Raw genomic sequence first — 22628 nt, forward strand, 5'->3', positions numbered from 1 at the left:
ATGCGATCAACATGAATCACTTGTGGTCGGCCCTTTCGGCCACAATATACTAGATAGGTTACATCTGAGTATTGTTTTAGCACTTTAAAGGGACCCCGCCAATAACTTGTAAACTTAGGGGATTGGCCAAGCTTACGTACAGGAAAGAAAACAAACACTTTATCATTTTTATTAAATTTATTCCAACTTAAATGTTTGTCATGATATTGCTTCTGTCGAAGCATTTCTCTGTTAACATGATTCTGTACAAACTGGTGGGCGTCTTCTATTCTTTCCTGTAACTCCAATACCCACTTGTTAGCTGGAATAGACTTCACTTCCCTTGGGAGTTCGTACATAATATCTACAGGAGTAGCTACTTCTCTTCCCATCATAATACGGTTCGGAGTGCTGCCGGTTGTTTCGTGTACAGATGTTCTGTAAGCCATCATCACATAAGGTAGAAGCTGATCCCAGTTTGTTTGATGTTCGTCCACGTACGCACTTAGCATTTTTACTAGAGTACTGTTGAACCTCTCAACCATACCATCGGATTGTGGGTGATATGGTGTTGTACGGGTTTTGCTGATTTGTAGGAGGTTACACATTTCAGAGAAAAGCTCACTCTCAAACTGCGTTCCTTGATCTGAATGAATCAATGTAGGTACCCCGAATCTGCAAATAATTTCTGTTACTATGATATTTAGAACCGTTGATGCTTCCATGTTCTCCATGGGAAAGCTTTCTGTTCATTTTGTATAGTAATCAGCTGTCACCAGTATGTATTTATTGTCGTTGGCGGTTTTTGGCAACTCGCCCAAAATGTCGACGGCTATCCTTTCCATAGGAAAGCCTGACCTTTGAATCTGCATTGGCGCTCTCTTTCGTTTTTGTAGGCCTTTCCTTCTTACACAGGTCTCACATCCTGTTATGTAGGCCACCACATCACGACGCATTCCAGGCCAATAAAACCTGTCTTTTAATCTTCCTAATGTTTTTCTTATCCCGAGATGTCCCGATGTCTTATTGCCATGGCATTGCTGTAAAATGACGCGCCTTTCTTTAATGGGTACGATGACGCGTAGTTTGCCTCCCGTGCATTGCTCTTTGCACAATAAACCGTTATCAACTTTCAATGTTTCGTATTGCGACCATAAACTCTTAACTGCATAATTACATTCCCCAATTTCTTTGAAAAGCGGTTTCTTGCCATTTATTACCCAAGTCTTTATCAAGGATATGTTTTCATCTTCTTGTTGTAGCACCAACAGCGTCTTATTTTCATCACTCCCATCATTTATACAGATAGCTATATAGCTGCTTCAGTCACCTCTATAGGGGGTGCTTGTGTAACAACATTAACACGTACTAGTTTCTTCTCCCAGTCTTGTTCGAAGCCACATTGTTTACATGGCATTCTGCTAAGGGCATCAGCATTTCTGTGTTGATTTCCAGGTCGGTGCTTAATTTTCATGTTATACGAACTAAGGACTTCCAGCCACCTCGCAAGCTGTCCTTCTGCGTTCTTAAAATTCATTAACCACTGCAGAGAGCTATGGTCGGTTCTGACAACAAACGTTCTTCCATACAGAAAATGCCTAAAATGCTTAACAAAATGAACTACGGCGAGTAACTCTTTTCGTGTTACGCAATATTTACGCTCGGTCTTCGAAAGTGTACGGCTACCATAAGCAATAACCGTTTCTTTTCCGTCTATTTCCTGGGACAGGACTGCTCCAATTGCAGACTGACTTGCGTCTGTATCGAGTATAAAAGGTCTCGAAAAATCTGGATGTGACAGTTATTGCGCTTCGAGGAGCTTGGATCTCTGAAACGCATCTTGACACTTCTCAGTCCACAAGTATTCGCGACCCTTTTCCGTTAATTTGTGCAAACATTTTGCAATGCCTGCAAAATTTCCAATGTATCTCCTATAATATCCGCACAGGCCGAGAAAAGAGCGCAACTCGCTTATATCTTTCGGTTCTGACCATTGCTTAATAACCTCCACTTTTTGTGGATCCGTTGCTACACCATCCTCACTTATTACATGTCCAAGGAAGGACACTGATTTTGCAAACAACGAACACTTTTTGAGTTTTAACTTTAACCCGGCGTCAATCAATCTATCAAAAACCTGTCTCTTCAAAATTTCTGCCAACTACAATAATGTCATCCAAATATACTAAGCAAATGTTCCACTGTAGTCCAGCCATAAGTCTTTCCATTAACCGCTCAAATGTTGCCGGAGCACAGGCGACCCCAAACGGCATTTTACGAAATTGGAAAAGTTCCAGCCGTGTCGCGAACGCAATTTTAGGGCGGTCACTCTCTTCTACCTCTACCTGCCAATAACCTGAGCAAAGGTCTAAAGTTGAGAACCACTTGTTGCCAGCTAGCTGCTCCAATGAATCGTCTATTCGAGGTAACGGATACGCGTCTTTTACCGTAAGGTCATTGAGTCGACGATAATCGACACAGAAGCGAGTCGATCCGTCCTTCTTTTTCACAAGTACGATCCCTGATGACCAAGGCCCTTCAGACGGCTCGATCACGCCTCGTTCTAACATATTGTCAATATGTTTGTCAATTTCGTCGCGCATGGCTACCGGTGTCCGCCGAGGTGGTTGTTTGACAGGATAATTTGTTCCGATGTTGATGCGATGACGTACAATACTAGTACATCCGAGATCGTTATCAGACAGCGCAAAAAGCGACTTGTATTGCTGCAAACAGTTAGTAACTTGATGTCTCTGCTTCTCAGTCAAATGGGAACTTGCTTAATTGACCAGCTTCTGCAGTTCGTTGTCAAGTTTTGGATTTTTGTGTTCTTTACTGGTGTTTCCAGTCATGGTGATGACATCTTTTACTGGGCTTATTTCTCCAACAATGGTTCCGGCTCGTATTGTTGTAACATTATTTGAAACATTTAGCAATCTAATTGGCACATGTTCTCGTGCTTCAACTAGGGTCTTTGCCAGTAAAGCGTTGTCCCTTTTTACAGACCTCTCGCATGGCTCAATAATGCCTATCTGTAGTTTACTGGTTAACGTATCATAGTCATTAATCCTACCACGTGAAAAAGCTTCTGTTCCTGGTGGTATACTGATATCCTCTAAGGCTGAAATTCTGTAACAGCCTATTTTTCCAGAAAACGCCATAGGATATGTGTTACTTTTGCATTGAAGGGTTTCTTGTTGTAAATCTATTTTGCAATTATTCTTTTTCATAAAATCTAAACCCAGTATCCCGTCAATAGATATGTCGGCAACCAAAGCTTCAACTATAAACTTGTCTTGTCCAATCTCTATACAGAACATTCCCTTACCAGCTATGCTTAGCTCTGTTCCATTTGCCGAAATAATGACTTGGGTTATTGGTTCAAGTTCCGGTCGTTCCTTTTTCTGTATTCTGTAAAACAAAGCGTGCGAAACTAAAGTTACTATGGCACCAGTGTCTATTAAAAACTTGATAAGCTGGTTATGAACGGCGACGTCAATGTACGCACCAGCTTCCATGTTTGAAGCATCTGCTCCCACGTTAATTTTTCTTCTTTCCATCCTCCTGTGCCGACTGTTGTAGTGTAAAGGCCGCACTGCTCCGTTTCCTCTACCATTGTTTCCATTGTAAGGCTTCTTAGGAGCTCTACATTCATTTCTAAAATGTCCAAATCTTCCACAATTGTAGCACTGTATCTTGTCTTTCCGTCCAGGCATATGAGTATCAGAGTCTTTCCTTGTCATATCGCTTTTAAAATTATCAAGGTCCTTTTGGAGGGATTCAATTTTTGTTGAAAAGTCATCCATCATTTTTGCCATTTTATCGTAAGACTCATTTGGTTCTGTGCATGTGGCGCGCAAATGACCTCTGCCAGTGTCGTATTTTCTTTCAGCCTTGTAAAAAGCTTCTAATTCTACGGCAAGACATATTGTTTGATTGAGGTTTTCCGGCCTAGATTGTTTTATCCTTATTCTCATCTGTGAATCCACAAGAGAATCTAAAAATTGTTCCCTTGCTAAAGTTTCTTTAACCTCGCTTGGTGCGTTGGGATAAGCCTTGTTTACCAATCTTCTTATGGCCTGACCAAGCTCCGGCAAACTTTCACTTGCTTTTTGTCTTCTTTCTTTTAATTGTACTCGGTACAACTCAGTCTGGTTTGGAGGCGAAAATCTTTCTTGCAATGCCTTTATTAAGGTATTATAATCCATTCTTTTCTCAGTAGGTAGATCACTAAACACTCCCTGTGCTTGTCCTCTTAAAGCTGTTGCAAAGTACAGACCCTTCTCTTGGTCATCCCAGTTGTTGATCACCGCACAGGCATCAAAATGTGACTTAAAATCGCTCCATTCACTCGTTCCATCATAGTTGGCAAGCTTAATTTCGCGCCGTGTCTTCCCGTGGCTAGGTTTGTCAGCGGAATTAGTGTTGCGGACTTGCTTGTTTTGGCGTAATTCTTCCCTCAGTATCGGTGATACATCTGGCATCGGCATTGCTTCGGTTCCTGTTTCTTTCTTTGTGGTGTGTGTCTTCTGCGTTGTCTGTTCTTTTGGCCGCGCTCCTTTATAGTCCGTCTTTATAGTGGTAAATGGCCCATATAAACGTGGCACTTCGGGTGTTGGAACATTCCGATCTGTACCGACACTGGCACGCTGCGTATTTTGCATGAAATCGCCGTGACGCGTTTGAATTATACCAGAGTCACTTAAACCTTTTACTGGGATTTTTGGGGTAGAATGTAAATTTGCACTTGGTCCCTGGCTCATTACAGTCTGCATTCTATCGCTTGATTCTTCTTCTAACAAACTTATTTGCTGCTCTAACTCATTATACTTGTCCATTTTTAATATTTTATTTAAAATATATCCAGAGCCTTGCTGTATCCCACCGCTGCCACCACAAACTGTGTCACGTACCGGGGTTACGCAACTGCGTTACTCTGGGTTTCGTACCAGAGTCGTTTCTCTGCATACTGTCAAGGCTCAAAAATTGGTAGCGTTATTTTATCAACTGAATATTCGGATTCTCTTTATATTGATGCTGGGCGTCAAAATTAAGTAGGCTTAGGTATCAGACGAATAATGCCAATGATGATAATTATATTGACATCCCGGTATAATGCTTTATTTAATATCTGGATATACTTTTGCTTAGCCAGTGCTTTCTAAAAGCAACGAATTATTAATTATATACTAAGCCAGTGCTTTACTTGAAGCCAGTGCTTTACTTGAAGCCATTGCTTTATATCTATTTTATTTGGGCCAGTGCGTGTGTTGGACTGTTTAATTGGTCTGAGGGTACTTCTTTGCTCTTATTCAATGCTTCCCCGTCTGGAAATGCTTTACCTTGTATACCGCCAATGCTTCTCTCTGAAGCCACTGCTTCTTCAGCAGCTATACTTAATTAATCACTTGGCTCCTTATTCAGGACCACTGCTTATAATTCTTATTCAGAACTATAGATTAATCTCACCTTTCTTCTGTCTCTTGTTAACAATTCAACTGCTCAGCTTGAATTCCAAACCCAGAACAAACTGAACTGTGAATACCTTGGTATATATAGTAAATTGTAGACTCGTCCATACAATAGACTATTCCAAAAACGACTTTATCACTAAAACGTTTTACAACACCTAATCATATATGATATAACAAAGCACTATTGTGACGGTTATATACTTTGTAACAACTGATCATGATCGTGGAAATTCCGGATTTGTAGGTCAATTCCTGACCACAAAACATTTACTACTCATCCAGTAACAGTTGGACGGCAAACGTTTTAATGGCTTCTAAGGTCAAGACATTGGTCACGTGATAAAAGGTCGGAGTTTACGATTTTTTGGTAAACGTGCATGCCTCGTGGTTTTTGGACTCGTATTGACTTATTTGTACACGTACATTAATAAAACCAAAGTGGTCAATTCTAGATTGAATTAGCTTCCTTATTTTATATAATTATTATTAAAAAGTGTTGTTAAAATGTTATAAATTCACGAGTGAAGAGTAACTTTTTTTCTGAAAATTAGCGTAGGTCCACGGAAAATCCTTAATTATACCTTAAATAGTTTTGGTAACGTGTTGAGGGGTATAAAATATGAAGTAAAACCAGGACTAAGCCACTGGACTATATGTAAAGTATTCCCTTACTAATCCTTATAGGAGCTGCTGTATACTTAGAAAAAATGATGTTGAGGACTTGGCCCCATCAATCAGCATTTTAGACATTACATTATTGTCAATTGCAATCTGCTCTATTTGTTCCAACCTATAATGAGTATCAAAATTTATACCTAGGGTGGAAATTAAACCCATGTATGTTCATTTACTCTATTGTTCTTTGTGTACATAAAATGTACATGTATATGAAATATATCAAATGCAAAAAAAAAAAAATTTGCTGTAATGTAAATATGGTAATTTGTAAACATCATTACACCCTCATTATTTAAAGTCCTAGTAAAGGAAGTCCTTGCACCTAGCTAGACGTGTTTCTTAGGCAAGATGTCTTATATAACAATTGAAAGTATAACACGATAAAGGTTGCAAGTATATAGTAACATCAACGTGCACACTATCAAACATAAACAATCTACCACGTGTTTGTCTGCTGTGCTTGAATTCAAAACGACCCATCAGGCTTATTTACACGGTTTTTTGCTAAAGCAGACAGTTAAATATGTCTGTTTACCTTATGAGGTCTGTTAAGAATGGATTTGCTGTTATGACTTGTGAATTGCATGGAAATTTAATGAAGAAACCATTGATTTTTACCGTAACTTTTGAATACACAACATTCTCAAGGTATCCCCGCAAAACACATGGCTACTTTGTAACGATGGCTGGTAACTTGTAGCCACTTTCTAACGGTAAATGTGATTGGATGATCTTCAAAGATCAATAATAAAATTGCTAATAAATGATTGGATACGAAATTGTGTCAGATTATAAATAGAGGGAAAAATGTAAACATTGAAATCCGCCATTTTGACGTAGGAAACAAACTAATTTTCAATCTTGGATTAAAGGACATTGCGCACATTGCCAGCGTATCATACATAACCAGTCATCTGCAAATATATCTTTCAATTAGTTTTTTACACTTACTTTTCTATGTTTTAGTTAATTTAATGTTTTAATTTACTACAGAACGGGACATCGTTCTCAAAGATGCCGTAGAAAAAAATATAGGGGGCGCTGTTTGTGGGCGTAAACATTTTACATACGGGTCCTTTTTGTGTCGACAAGTTGACCTTTGTCTGTCAGATTCAGGCGTTTGCCGTCCAACTGGTAAAATGTAAACAAATCAAAAGTGAAAGTAAAACAATGTGTAAATAAATGAAGGGAATGAATGATATTTCTTTCTGTTGGACTTTACAATTGGATTATAAAATAAGCAAGAACCAGGTAAGTTTGCAAATTCATCACAAGTTTTTCATCTATAATTTCTTGGCATAGGATGCAATTTGCCCAATCAATATTATTTGATTTATTCGGTTTGTCATATTCTACACTTAATACCCTGAATGTCTTTCCAGTAGCCATGTTGTATAAAGAACTATGAGCATAAATTGGTTCATATATTCCTCGTGGATAACTTGTGTATGCCAGACGCGTGTTTCGTCTACAAATGACGTATCAGTGACGCTTGAATCGAAAAAGTCAACAAGACAAACAAAATGTATGTAATTCAAGATTTGATGACCTGAAATCCTGAAATTTTCACATAGCGCAAATATTTGTTGATTGTTAATAGCTTTCTAGATATACATGATATAGTGTTTGAAAAAAAGACTTGGCGGGCATTTTGAATTTGTCGGCCATTATCGAATTATTTTTAATTGTTCCATATTTAGAAAAGATAAATTAGCATCATAACTAGCAATATGCAAAGTGTTGTGCTTTTATTTTCAATTGATAAATTATACCTTATTTTGGGACTCAGCCTCATCATTTGCTCATGAATGTGGGACGGCTATTTTGAAATTGGCGGCCATTATGGAATTATTTTTTTATTTTTCTATATTCGTAAAAGATTAATATGCACCATAACTAGCAATATGCAAAGTGTTGTACTTTTATTTTCAAATGTTCAATTATATCATTTTTTTTAACCTGCCAAGTGACTGTTGGCCGCCATTTTGAATTTGTCGGCCATTATGGGATTATTTTTATTTTTCCATATTCAGAAAATATTAATTACCATCATAACCAGCAATATGCAATGTTTTGTGCTTTTATTTTCAAATGATAAATTATACTATAGTTTTGCTTTCTGACTGTTGGCAGCCATTTTCAAATTGATGGCCATTCTGGATTTATTTTTGAAGGCTCCATATCCAAAAATGTTTATAAGCATCATAATTAACACTGTACAAAGTTTCATGTTTTTACAATAAAGTGATCATGATCAATTGTCCCAAAATATTGGACAGAGATGCTGGACTAGAAATGTTGGAGCCATATATTTGTAGGTTCAAAGAAGACTGTCATTGTTTGAGTTGACAGATTTTACCTATTTTGTCTGTCTGTTTGTTTTGTTTATGATTCGTAATGAAATTTGATGCAACTGTCATACAAGTAAGAGGTTTAGCGAGCTAAAAAAGCAGGTTCAATCCATCATTTTCTACATTACAAAATGTCTGTACCATGTCAGGAATACGACAGTTGTTATCTCTTCGTTTGATGTATTTGAGCTTTTGATTTTGCTAATTGATTAGGGACTTTTCGTTATGTATTTTCCTCGGAGTTCAGTATTTTTGAGATTTTACTTTTACTTTTGCTGTAACCACACTTCGATTATTTATTCCTCTTTTATGACATTTCAGAATGAGCTTGTTTTTTTTCATTAGCCAAATTATTAACTACTTACTCCTACGCAGTACATGCATATTTTGACTGGTTTATGGTGGATCTCATTTTGCTAAATACTTTGTTATTCTAAGTGTTTTTTGTTGTTGTTAATCTGTCTTTTGTCTGCTAGTTATTTTTTTGTCTTTTGAGCAATGACACTGCTTTCTTTTCAACATGATATTGGCTGATGTCTGCTATTTTTCAATTCATTGTTTTGAGTTTAATTCAGGCTGTTAGTTTCCTATATTTTTTTTTACATTGTATAATCCGGAGCGTGCAGTATAGTTTTCATAGTTGCGTGGTTCATCGTAGGAGTTATACGCCGACCACTATTTTTCTAATTCAGGACGTTTCTTTTGTAGGTGTTTTAGACCCTTCGGAATAGTTGCCGAATACCTTCTATTTTTCCACAAGATTGTATATTAAGCAAAAATAGCATAAAATAAATTCAGGTTTCCATATTTCTAAATTATTTGATTTACATGAATATAAGTTATCGCTGTCATCGTCATATAAAACAAACTCTTTATATAGATATAACAGTTAATATTTGCCATTTACCTTTTTTATGCATAATTATGTACGTAAAAATTTAACGTATAATACTTATTGTCACTACACGACATAAGAAATAGATACTATGTATGCTTTTTTATCGCCATTAATTTATATCTTATTAAGATAAAAAGTCTATCCTGGCTTCTGACCAACTTTCAAACTTTGGAAGCGCTGAAACCTTCCAGAGTGCGCAAGAAACCCTAAATGAATGGAAAACTGACATTTTACGAACAAACACCCAAAATGTTAAAGTCGGCGATGGAAATGAAAACAAGAAGAACCACCTAAAAGGTTAGTACAAATGTATTAAAAATAACACACAAATTCATCATGTTTATATTATATATGAATTGATAGAAATTACAAAACGATTTTTTTTTCTCTCATTTGAACATAAGTTTATTATGCAATGATAGACCTGGCGAAAATATTTCTAAATAAGAGAATTGGTTTCAAATTGGTATGCAATAGTTTAACGCCAGAGAATACTTAAAACTTATTACATGTAGATAACACGCCAAATATACTGACCTATCCTATTTGACGGGAAATAAGGAAATCGTAAATAAACAGGAAAAAAGATAAAAAGGTCAAAGTAATGTATGTGACAATAAAATAAATGATATCAAGATATGATTTTACAATGTAGTTATAACATACAAAATGTATATATGAACATGATGAACCCCGGTCGAGTTCTAGGGTTTAAGGTTACTTATGGTTTAATTGTACATCCATGATACATGTAAGTATAACTAGATTTGAAAAGCCATCTTACAACTTTTTTTATTTACAAAAACCAGAGATATAGGATGTACATCATTGACCTAATCATAAGAGTCAGGATGGAAGTTTCCACTGGCAAAAAATATAATAATTGTGGCGATTAAAATTCATCATTTGCGAAAGGATTTGGCGAAAGAAATATTTTAAACTATATTGTTTATTTGTTTTGTTTCGGAGTTTTCTGACATTACCCGATCAGCAATATTAGGAATTTACCTTGAACTCGTGAATATTTTGACAGAAAATCAATAATCAGCTGATTGCATTTTATAGCTGTAAGCAACAAAGGACTCATTAATAAAGATATTGATTGTGTTTTTTCACAAAATGGTATGGTCACATGTCACATAAAGTATTTATTAATCACCTTGCGACGCACGTGTTTGAAGCAAACTTTTGACGTACTCCCGTCTTCTTTTATTACGATGGTCCGAAAAGAAAAACTAACCGAAATGTTCGAAGGCAAGAAAAATCTCCGACATTCTCCTTTGACTTTGATAATTCATTTGAGAGGGTTCCTGAAAGTCGTTCTGGCGACGCACGAGTTTCATCTGTCTCAATTTTGAATTAACGATGGTCCAGAAAAGAAAACAGTCGTTATGAAGCAACATTTTTTTTTATTATACAAAACACTTCTTTGTACAAAAGGGCAAATGTTTATATTATTTGAGGAAACTTTTTCCTAAGAACTAAACATCTATCTGTTATTATTTTGTCAAAATGTGTCCAAAAATTTTGTTATATTCATGGACTTTTTTATTATAAAAATTAGGTGGGTCGAAAGAAAGAAAAATTTCAAAGGAAAAATATTTTTCTGTAACTTTGCGAAAAACATATAAAGTTGCGAAAAGTATATTGTTTTGGCGGAAGAGGTGGTTAAAAAAACAATTGACCGAGGTGAAACCCTGATTAGACCATAACAATGGAACAAAAACTATCAGAGATTTACAAAAGTACTTAATGCTAGTCTTTGCAATATTTTAGACTCTATATCTCCCAAGAATCACGGGAAACATTTTACATCCAGCGACGTCTATCTGCAATTTTTTCATTTGATTGGTTTAAAAACACAATTCAGGGTGATAGATATTTTTTGTTTATGAATTAATTATTGTTATTGTCCAAAGCCGGTAATTTGCTCACCGAAAATACTATGCTAGCCTTAATGTCGTTTATTTCATCAGGACTATTTCATGTCAATATCCAAACACTTTGTTGATTTTCTTATCTAATCTGTTGAGCTTAATCTGTGAATTATTACCGCACTTAGAAAACCTGTTGTATTGCAATTTCTTTAAAAAGGCAATTTATTACTTTTTTTCTTAATAATTACATAACAAAAAGACTTAGTTTGGCTATAACATTAATCATTTTATATCTCGTATAGTCATCATCAAATGGTTACAATTTATCCAGGTCATTAACTATGAGCTGGTGATCAATCTAATCTTATTCTTATATTACTTAGTAAGATGCTGTAATTTAAATTTGATATTGATCACATTTTGACAATGGTTTTTCTCCACCACAACCGCACATGCACATGTAACTTGTTCTTGGTCCTTATCAATTATATAATTACCTGATGGTTTTTGTTTCATGATCGAAGTAGAGTTTTATTAGATATATTTTCATTCAGTATGTATTCATCTACACATCAGTAAAATTTAGTTTTTTTCGGTTGTGTAGATGTTATACTTATCCTATAATTTTAATTTTTATTTAATGCAAAGTAATTTCTAATTCTCAAGAAGTGTCAAAACTGTTCAGTATTATCGCAAAGCCTTTTGTATCTTTTGAAATGTTCTGCATGTGGAAATGTCTGTACTCAGGCAGGAATATGACTAAAAAATAAGTAAATAATAAAAGTATCGAAATCCTTGGAAAATCCATAACGAAAAGTCCGTTATCAAATACATTTTAGCAAAATCAAAAGCTGATTTTTTCAAACGAAGGGATAGGGACTGTTATATTTCTTACTTTGTACGGCATAATCTTATGTAAAAAAGGGTATATAAACTTGATTTTATAGCTAGCTAAACCTCTCACTTGTATGACAGTCGCAATAAATTCCAATTGTTCACTATTAGTTTGATATGTTTCAGATTTTGATTTACCATTCGACTGACGACAATGGACTACGGACGACGAATGTCCTTATTCCGTCTTCGTCGTTGTCAGTCGTCGTCTGTTAAATTTTTACAAATATCTTCTCTTTTGAAAATATTTGGACAACTTTAAATAAACTTGGCAAGAATCATCATTAGGATATTTGGTTGTAAATTTGTGTCCGCTGATCCAGTTTGTCAACAACGGTCGCCGATATGGCTAAACATAGAACAAAGGAATATATCTTTTATTTTGAAAATTCATAGATTCATTCAGAAAAAATTTGCAAGAGAAGAAATGTTCAGAATGTTGTGCTTTACAAATTGTCTTAATGCGTCATAAATGTCAGACAAGTTTTAATAGGAGTGATTGCCCTTAAATAAAAAAAAATCATTGTTTTTCTTTTTTCTTGAAACAATAAGAGATAGAGAGAAACTTTAAAATACAAAAATGAACAGTTCTTTATTTGAGTCATTGTCCTTTGATGACCCTTTTGCCAATTTTTTTTAGTTCTGCTATTTATCTTAAAAACTATATAATAAAATAGATAGAAACTAAAATAAGCTAAAACACTTATGAACTAGATAAGATATATTACAGTAAAGAAAATATCGAAGAAATGGTCCGACGACTACTTTTTGGAGTTTTAATCTAAAATGACAATTTGTACCTTTTTTTTGCTATTTGCCATGTATGATAAAAATTACCATAAATAAAATGACAGTTCTAAATACAAATATACCAAATCTTAAAATCACAAAAAAAGAAATCTGCAAGGCAAGATTTACTAAGAACTAAAAACAAGTCAAATGTTGCCGATATAATAAGTAGGTTGGCACTCTGAAATGTTGCATATCCTTTTTTGAATATTCACAAAGACCAAGGTGAGAGAGAGCGCGGCCTTTTACCTCCTCTAACTTCTTTTACTTTTACATGAAAAAAAAATACAAAATCAATCTTGTACCCTTGCAACAATTTTGTGATGGGCCAGGAGTTGGTCAGTTGCAAGGCATAATTTCTGTTACAATTCAATGTACCGTTAGTTTACAGTGGCAGCAAAATAAACTAACCGACCTTCATTCCTAATGGCTTCCACTACATGACCTATTTATGATATTTTGTTCTCGTCATTAAAAGGAATGAAACATTTATCACTAGATGTTAAGCAAAGAACAATCAGGTAAAAGGGGACAAATTCTATATGAAAAAAAAAGATTATTTTTTTTTATTGAAAAGTCGTGTACATTGATCTTTATGATTGTCATAATAAATATTATCCATCATTGATCATTCAATGGATAAATGGAGCACAGGGAAGTCAATATTTCAACAAGCCTGATTTTTAAACAACCATATGATTTTTATACCTTTGTACAATACATTTTGTTTTCTGATTTGTCCAGTGTATTATTATTTAAGCAAAATACAAATATATTTTGAAACTGAATTCGCTGCTAATCATAAAAAGTAGTGTTGTCAAATCGTTTAGTTTTTTACTAACCAGTTACTCGGATAAGCATTCGATCGGTTAACCGGTAGTCTAAGTTGATGTCTGGCGTACTAAATGATAATCCTGGTACCTTTGATAACTATTATCTATTGTACTCTTTATAATAAGATTAATGAAAGTTTGTTCTTTCGCATTATAAGGCTTGTCTGTGAGGATTCCTGGTGAAAATGAACAATATTTACATCGTGTCTATACTTTGGCGTTTGTAATTACTCCATATTGAAAATAAAAATGAAGCCTATGTTACTCGAACCATCAAGTATACATTAATTTCATCCACATTTCATATTTTAGAGTTGGCTTTTCGTTTAAAGTATGACAAAGCTTTATGATGGAGGTTGCACATTCAGATGCAGGTCTTTTAAATATTAGATCAAAAGTAAAATAATGAAGTAAATCGTAAAGTTTAATCGGATTACTGATTTAAAGTTACTGTTTAAAAAAACATATATAATTATGTTTACTTACGGTCTTGTCCCAAGCTGATCGACAAGTTGCTTAAGTTAGTTCTCGTTCATTTTATGTTTATTGAATAAACAAAAGCAATCAATGTACTTGACAATTGATCTGTCAAATTTATTACCAAGTTGATAATTTTTAAATAAAACAAAGTTATTAATTATTTCAATACACATTTATATAATATCTACTAAAAATTACAAAAAGTCCTGTTATCGTGGGGTCTGACTAATTTTGCCTGAAATCTTTACTATACTGTCGATGTGAATTTATGTATACATTTATTGAATATATTCAATATTTGCTATAATGAAAAGGAAAATTTACAATGTTAAAGTGAAAACATAAAAAGTTACTTTCTCCAAAACGTTTTTTTTTTTTTATCAAAATAACAAAGTAAAGCATTATTTGATTAATAAAATTGAGAATGGAAATGGGGAATGTATCAAAGAGACAACAACCCGACCATAGTAAAAACAACAGCAAAAGGTCACCAACAGGTCTTCAATGTAACGAGAAATTCCCGCACCTGGAGTCGTCCTTCCGCTGGCCCCTACACAAATATATACTAGTTCAGTGATATATTTCCAAATTTCGAAATTGTACACAAGAAACTAAAATTAAAACAATACAAGACTAACAAAGACCAGAGGCTCTTGACTTAGGACAGGCGTAAAAATGCGGCGGGGTTAAACATGTTTATGAGATCTCAACCCTCCCCCTATACCTCTAGCCAATGTCGAAAAGTAAACTCATGACAATGCTTACATTTAAAATTCAATTCAAGAGAAGTCCGAGTCTGATGTCAGAAGATGTAACCAAAGAAAATAAACAAAAAGACAATTATACATAAATAACAACAGACTACTAGCAGTTAACTGACATGTCAGCTCCAGACTTCAATTAAACTGATTGAAAGATTATGATTTCATCATATGAATATCAGACACAATCCTTCCCGTTAGGGGTTTAGTATCATACCATCATAACATATATATGAGAAGAACATAACCCGTGTCATGCCAACAACTGGTTTTTGAATAAATGTTTTTAGTTCCGATGCAAAGACCCTATAAGTCAATCAATATTAACGCCAAAATATGCAATCTTTAATGACCTGACACCAGTATCATAACTATATCCCTTCTTAATGAGTCTATTTAAAGGTTATGTTATTATTTTCTGCGGTGAATACTGACATGTTTGTGCTTTATAAAAAATATTTCCATAAGCAAAGTGGATGTGAAATATTTAAACGTAAAAGAAGTCTGCATGTTGAGCTATATTTACGAATGATGTCCTTATACCGATGATAAAATTTAGTAAATACTTTGCTAGAATTAAAATGTATTATTATTTAGTTTTCCGACATTAATTGGTATATTAATTTAGTGAATAATGTTGAATATTTGCACACTTTAAGCTTATTTTGTGAGTATAAATTGATTCTGTTGTGTAAAAAAAAAACGAAAAGCTCAATGTGGTCATTTTTATAAATTTCCTGTTTACAAAACTTAGAATTTTTCGAAAAACTAAGGATTTTCTTATCCCAGGCATAGATTACCTTAGCCGTATTTGGCACAACTTTTTGGAATTTTGGATCCTCAATGCTCTTCAACTTTGTACTTGTTTGGCTTTATAAATATTTTGATTTGAGCGTCACTGATGAGTCTTATGTAGACGAAACGCGCGTCTGGCGTACTAAATTATAATCCTGGTACCTTTGATAACTTTTTACACCACTGGGTCGATGTCACTGCTGGTGGACGTTTCGTCCCCGAGGGTATCACCAGCCCAGTAGTCAACACTTCGGTGTTGACATGAATATCAATAATGTGGTCATTTTTATAAATTTCCTGTTTACAAAACTTTGAATTTTTCGAAAAACTAAGGATTTTCTTATCCCAGGCATAGATTACCTTAGCCGTATTTGGCACAACTTTTTGGAATTTTGGATCCTCAATGCTCTTCAACTTTGTACTTGTTTGGCTTTATAAATATTTTGATTTGAGCGTCACTGATGAGTCTTATGTAGACGAAACGCGCGTCTGGCGTACTCAATTATAATCCTGGTACCTTTGCTAACTTTTTTCATCAGATAAGTTTAACAAGGTACCAGAAATTGGAACTGAAATGTCGCCATCAGATGAAACGGCAGCCCCAGATAAATTCATATCTAATGAAACCGAAATTCTGTCAAAAAGGTGTACGGATCAAGGAAATTCTCTAGAAACAAAAACGTTCCAATTGCATACAAATAAAGGCAACAGTAGTATACCGCTGTTCAAAACTCATAAATCCATGGACAGAAAAACAAAATCGGGTTAACAAACTAAAACCGAGGGAAACGCATTAAATATAAGAGGAGAACAACGACACAACATTTAAATGTAACATACACAGAAACGGACCAAGCATCAGACAGAATCCCACGATAATAACAAATATAATATCAAAACCAAATATTTGAAATTGGGATAGACAAGTACCGTGACACGTCTTATCGTAATGTGAATTTACACTAAAAAATAAGAGAAAACAAACGATGCAACGTTAAAATGTAACACACACAGAAACGAACAATAATATAACAATGGCCATGTTCCTGACTTGGTACAGGAGATTTTTAAAGGAAAAAATGGTGGGTTGAACCTGGTTTTGTGGCATGCCAAGCCTCGCACTTTAATGGCAATGTTAAATATAACATTGAAATGACAACATGATATTACAGGACTTCAATACAAATAAATAGGAGAACGTATTAGACAAAGAAACACATGATTAATAGGTAACAAAAAGCATCAGGTTTAAAATTCAATCCTTATTATTTAGAACAATTACTGCTATTGCAAACAGTTAATTTTATCAAATGAATATAACAGATATACATAATGAAACTGAAGTATTAACTATTTACAGAAAACAAAACCCGAATACATAATCCAAAGACCAACACAGAATAGACACACCCGACTCAGTCCAGGCCTCTTAGCAATAAATCATAAAAATGACGTCACATACGAAGTGGTGAAACCGCACAAAAATTACGTCACATTTGAATTTATGAAATTTTTGAAACAGCACAAAAATGACGTCACATATGAAAAACTATATCTCAAAAGTAAGATAGAATTAGGATTGATTTAAGATTATAATAGAACTAAATACTGATATTACATCATATGAATGCCTAAACAATATAAAATCGGACAATATTGCAGAAGCGTCTGTGGAACATAACTCACTAAGTGTTACCAAAAGTGTTGATGACGATATAAATGATAAGCAAACAATACAACTCGAAAAGGCCAATGGTCGTACCATAGTTGCTGCAGAATCATCGAAAAGGTAAGACTCTTGTGTTGATCTGCTATTAATTACCATAGATGCTCGACTAAACATTTTATTGTATTTAAAAAAAAAAAAAAATGGAAAATTATGAAATCAATAGCAATGATTACACAACTGTAACATTATTTACATCCAGGCTGGAATGTCAATTGCATTAATAGCAAAGCGACCGTAAACCATTATTATGACGGCACAATCGCAAAATGATTTTTTTTGCCTTACAATAAACGCAACTATTTCAATTCTGAAGTCGAATGGACAATTTCGTCGCATATAGGTAAATTGTACATGTATTTTGCCTTCTTTCCGTTTACATACAACTGTATAAATATTGTCTTCTTTGACAGCTTATGGTCTTTTCAGTTTGAAAATTGGAAACAAACACATAGTTTAACCCTTTACCTTTAGGGCATTTTAGAACTTTCATATCAAAAAGACACTATCACAATTAAAAAAAAAATACTCCATTCATACCAATGGTCATGTGATCTTTCCTCCTTGTGTTTCTTCAGCATATCCCTGTACCACTCGCATCGTCAAGAATATATTAAAATTTGAAAGGATTTTTCTTAAAAAGCAAGATTCAAAATAAAAATAAAGATTCAAGAATGAATTGATCATGATTCGTCCGCAAATAGGGAATCACCTTTTCTCCAAAACGGAAAAAAGACCGGATTATCTGCAATTTTGACATAATATATTTTTTAAATCTACAAGGAAAGTAATTTGAATCGAAAGGGACAAAGTAGTGTGGTCCAAATCTTATTTCTAAAGTACCTATATTATTACCATTTACATGATATACTACTTACCAAAAAAGCATGTGTCTATTTCTTTTAACTTGTTATCTCATATCCCAACCTAATATATTACGTATAAACAAATAAACTATGGTCTTGTTTAGAGATTCCTCATGTCTGTTTACTTGCTTGTAAGGTCAATTTTCTTTACGGAAATTACCATTTAACTTCAAAGGGGATATGTTCTGATCCACAATTTTAAAACAAATATAATGATCAAGCACATAAATGTATTTGGAATGTTTATGAGACAGTTAGGCAAGTTATTCACTGCCAACACTAGGGCCTTAAAGGAGGATAACTGTGCCCAGACCAGATAGGTGCTTTTATCTATCGCAATTCAAGCGTTCAGTTAAAAGAATGGAATATATTATGTGATTTCTTCTATTGCATCAATACACAACCATCCATACAATTCTTACCTTAATGTGTTCATATGATAGTTAATACGCTTATTAATGTTTGAATTAGAAATATTGCACGTTAGATTATGTATAATTAGTATACCCTTCATAAACAGAGTTATATCCCTTCAAGTATTATTATTATTTGCAATCACAAAGTTTCTCGTAGAATTTTGACATCACAATAGAAAATGTCTGACACCACAAAGAAAACAGATTGACGTCGAAAGTTCAAGTGTCCTAGACACTAAACAAATAAATCAAGATGTATACCTTATTTTGTTTTCCATTAACATTTTGTATGAAGAATTAAAGGATATAGCCAATATAAGTATTTTTTTTCATATTTTCTGACACCCCTTCTTTGAGTTAATTTTGAAATGCAACTCATGATATTTCCTTTGCATACAAATCTGTGTCAAATTTTAAATATTCAATGTATATTAGTAATGCGATTATGATTGATAAGTGTTCGTTGTTTGATGAAACGAAGATATAATATGATCATCAATGACAACATCAAAAGATACATTTAGTTAAAAAATAAAATGTCCATTCCTTTTGACGAAAAAATAATATATTAAGTGAAATTAAACCCGCTTTCTTAGGCTTTAAGTCGGAAAACCTTCAAAGTGACTTATTTCTATACAGTTTGTCGTGCAATATAATAAACAATCGATTTTTCGAGCAATTGAATCTGATTACATAAAAAATGAGAATGCTAAGACATGCGAAGGTGCATATATTCTTTTTAAAAAGTACTGGTGTAATGACAAATAAAACATTCATGCATTTAGTAAAACAGAAATAATTGTCGGGATCTCATCAGGTAGCACTAGTTGAAGATATCAGCAAGCAAAATCAAGGGAAGTGTGCAAATGATGATACAAGCACAAAAATTGTCACGAAGCATCATTATTATATTCTTTAAAGAAAAAACTGCTGACCATAAGAAAATTTCATGGCCATCACCTTTTCTTAAATGGCTGTTTTTTCCAGATTAAAATACTTATTTTCCTGGAAAACGTTTCTTTGACTTTCTTTGAGTAAAACCAATTATCAGGTTTGGTGGATACCTTCTTCACATGTGACGTATATACTAGAAATGAATATTTGACATGTTCTGACTTTGCGCATGCGTGAAAATGTAACAAAATTCACACACAAAAATTGGAACTATTTGTAACATGATTAGCGCTTTTGAACTTTTATTGATGTTATGAATTTGTTTGATGACATTTATTAAGGTTATGATACACATGCGTTAAACAATTTCTAACATGAGCAAACTTTTTATATAAAGAACGAATTACACTCACTACAATGCCACAATAATGTAAATCGTAGTTCATCTAACAGATGAGGATTTGAATTCTTAAACATATTTTGGTCGTCATTCGTTCCTCTAAGCACCAAGGCTCTAATGTTCGAGTATTTAGTATAACTTCTTTGATGCCCCTGTTTGAAAACACACCCTTTCAGTTGCTATGATCAACCATTCGACTGATAAGGTGAAAAGGGTGGTTAACTTTCTAAATATCGGACAAACATCAATTATAGCTGCAGATAAACCCTACAGTATTGGCTAGGCAATTTCAATCGGAATGTCTAGATTGTACGGAGAACATAAGCTTATTGTCATGTTTGATGGATTGTACATTAAAATGGCTTTTTAAAAATTCTGAGTGATATATTGCTTGATAGTGGATAGACATGTGTCCTTACTGAAGCCGATATTGCAACACCTAGAATGGCAAATGCTTTTCATGTATGTTCAAATGTAATTAGGAATAGACAAGTGCATCAGATAACTGCATTTGGGTGGCTTGAATTGATTATGCCAGCCGTTATGAAAGCGTTAACACACAATATATAGTTCATGACTCTGTGACGTTCAAGTATGTGATCAACGGGTGTAAGGAAAGAGAGTCATATCGACCACAGTATAATTTCTGGCGTTCAATTAAGAACTTCTTGTGCCTTTGGTAGTATACTCATATCACGAGTCAGATATCGTACTTTACAAACTGTCCATTTTAAGCTGATACCAATTTTGGTGTTGATTGTGTAAAACCAAATCCAAGCTATGGCTACCCTTCACATGCCATGTCAATGAAATTTGAAAGTGATTATTTTTACTGTACGTAAGGCCAGCAAGTTGATTTTTTTATACTGTAAATTCATTTATTTTCGTGGGTACCAATTTTGCATGTAAGTGGATATTTTATTTCGTGGTTTTGCTGAAGTTTGCATATAAGCATATATGAAATTTGTTATTCGTTGAACACTTAATTTCGTGGTTCACCTGTACCCACGAAAGCAACGAAAATAAGTATCAAACGAATAATAATGAATCTACAGTATTACAATTTATCAGGCACAAACAAAAAATAATGAGTCGTGAACGGCGATGTTGGTACCATACGTTTAATTTGAAGACCCCTTAGAGACAAGAGATGGTAGCTGGAACAGTAGTCAGTGGTCTGATAGATGAATTTGAAAGATTTAGTGGTTTGAGTCATTCTACAAGACGTCATGAAGACTTTACGAAAACACAAAAGGATTTTTCGAAAAAATTTCTAAAATGAAAAACGTCAGAACGAGTTTGGAAATCAATTTCTAGAAGAGTCGTCAGATTTGTACACAATTAAGTCTTTTAAGGAAATCGTTAATTCAGAGGAAGCAAAGATATGTATATTAACTCCAAGATATTTGGTCCAAACAGTATGATCTTTTGAAGAAAGTGCGATACAAAGGAGAATCTGCGTTTTTTTTTAACCAGATGAAAATAAAGTTTTGCAGCGGCCTTATGATGCTATTCCGCCTACCACAAATCATTATCATTACCTGTGGTAAGCGGGATAGCATCATAAGACCACTGATTCCTTGCAAACACATTTTAATCTTCTAGAGCACACCAAAAGAGAAGCATATCAAGGTGGACATATTTTGGCTCGCCCCGAATTATGCATTCGACATGTTCATGTACAAAGTCATGAACACAACAGTTGGGTTAAAGAAAAAACCCAAATGATAATTGGAAAACAAAATGAACTACTTTTGTGACCGCTGATCCTCTTGTCATGATTTTTTGAAATGCAAATGCAAGAAATTAAGCTGTGCTGATAACTGTAAATGCTACCGTTCTGGCCTTCCGTGTACAGGTTTGTGTATTTGTAACTGTCAGATAATTATAAGATAAGCAACCTGTCTTGCCAAATAAATTATATATGAATTTGAACATAACAAAGTCAGTGATATCTCTTGTTAAGTTGATACATTATAAGAAATGATAAAATTTACATTTTTCACGTTTTGTCGCCATTTGGGGACCGGAAGTAACTTTTTTTCTTCATGTAGGTATTGTTTTTTTTCGTACTTTAGGAACTTTAATTTAAGTTTTATCAAAACTTACATTGGACTATACCTAATACACAGCTTTCAAAAGATTTACGAGATGTAACCAGTTGGATATGACGCCATTTGCAAAATGAGTGACGGCCATCTTGAAAAAATAAAAACCTTTTATGGCCAGCAGCTGATTTTTATTAATTATCATTTATTCCACCCACATACCAAATTTCATGCTTGTATCACGATTTGCACAATTATGTTCATAATATCTCCCACAAATTTGTAATATATCTTCTTTATGCTTTGTGTTCAATTAATGTAAGTCAATCTAAGAATTTAAGGCTTTCGGGTGGTTTTTTTTTAAATCTTAACATCTATATTTTTTGTTCATAATCGGGTCTGATACGCTCTATAGTGGAGCTGATATGATATCAAATACAATTTTTAAATTGCTAAAAATTTACTTATT

The 22628-nt window shown here is 34.0% G+C and overlaps 1 long non-coding RNA gene across 1 annotated transcript in view; it reads left to right on the forward strand.

Annotated features, from left to right (window-relative positions):
- The window catches only part of LOC139527555 (uncharacterized), a 31078-nt gene extending 13483 nt beyond the window's left edge, over window positions 1-17595 (forward strand). Inside the window, exons 3-4 of the long non-coding RNA XR_011665379.1 lie at window positions 9510-9677; window positions 17472-17595. This is a non-coding gene — a long non-coding RNA (uncharacterized lncRNA). The remainder of the gene's footprint in view (window positions 1-9509; window positions 9678-17471) is intronic.
- Window positions 17596-22628: the final 5033 nt, after the last annotated feature.

Source organism: Mytilus edulis, chromosome 6, assembly GCF_963676685.1.
Source record: "Mytilus edulis chromosome 6, xbMytEdul2.2, whole genome shotgun sequence".
NCBI classification, from domain to species: domain Eukaryota; kingdom Metazoa; phylum Mollusca; class Bivalvia; order Mytilida; family Mytilidae; genus Mytilus; species Mytilus edulis.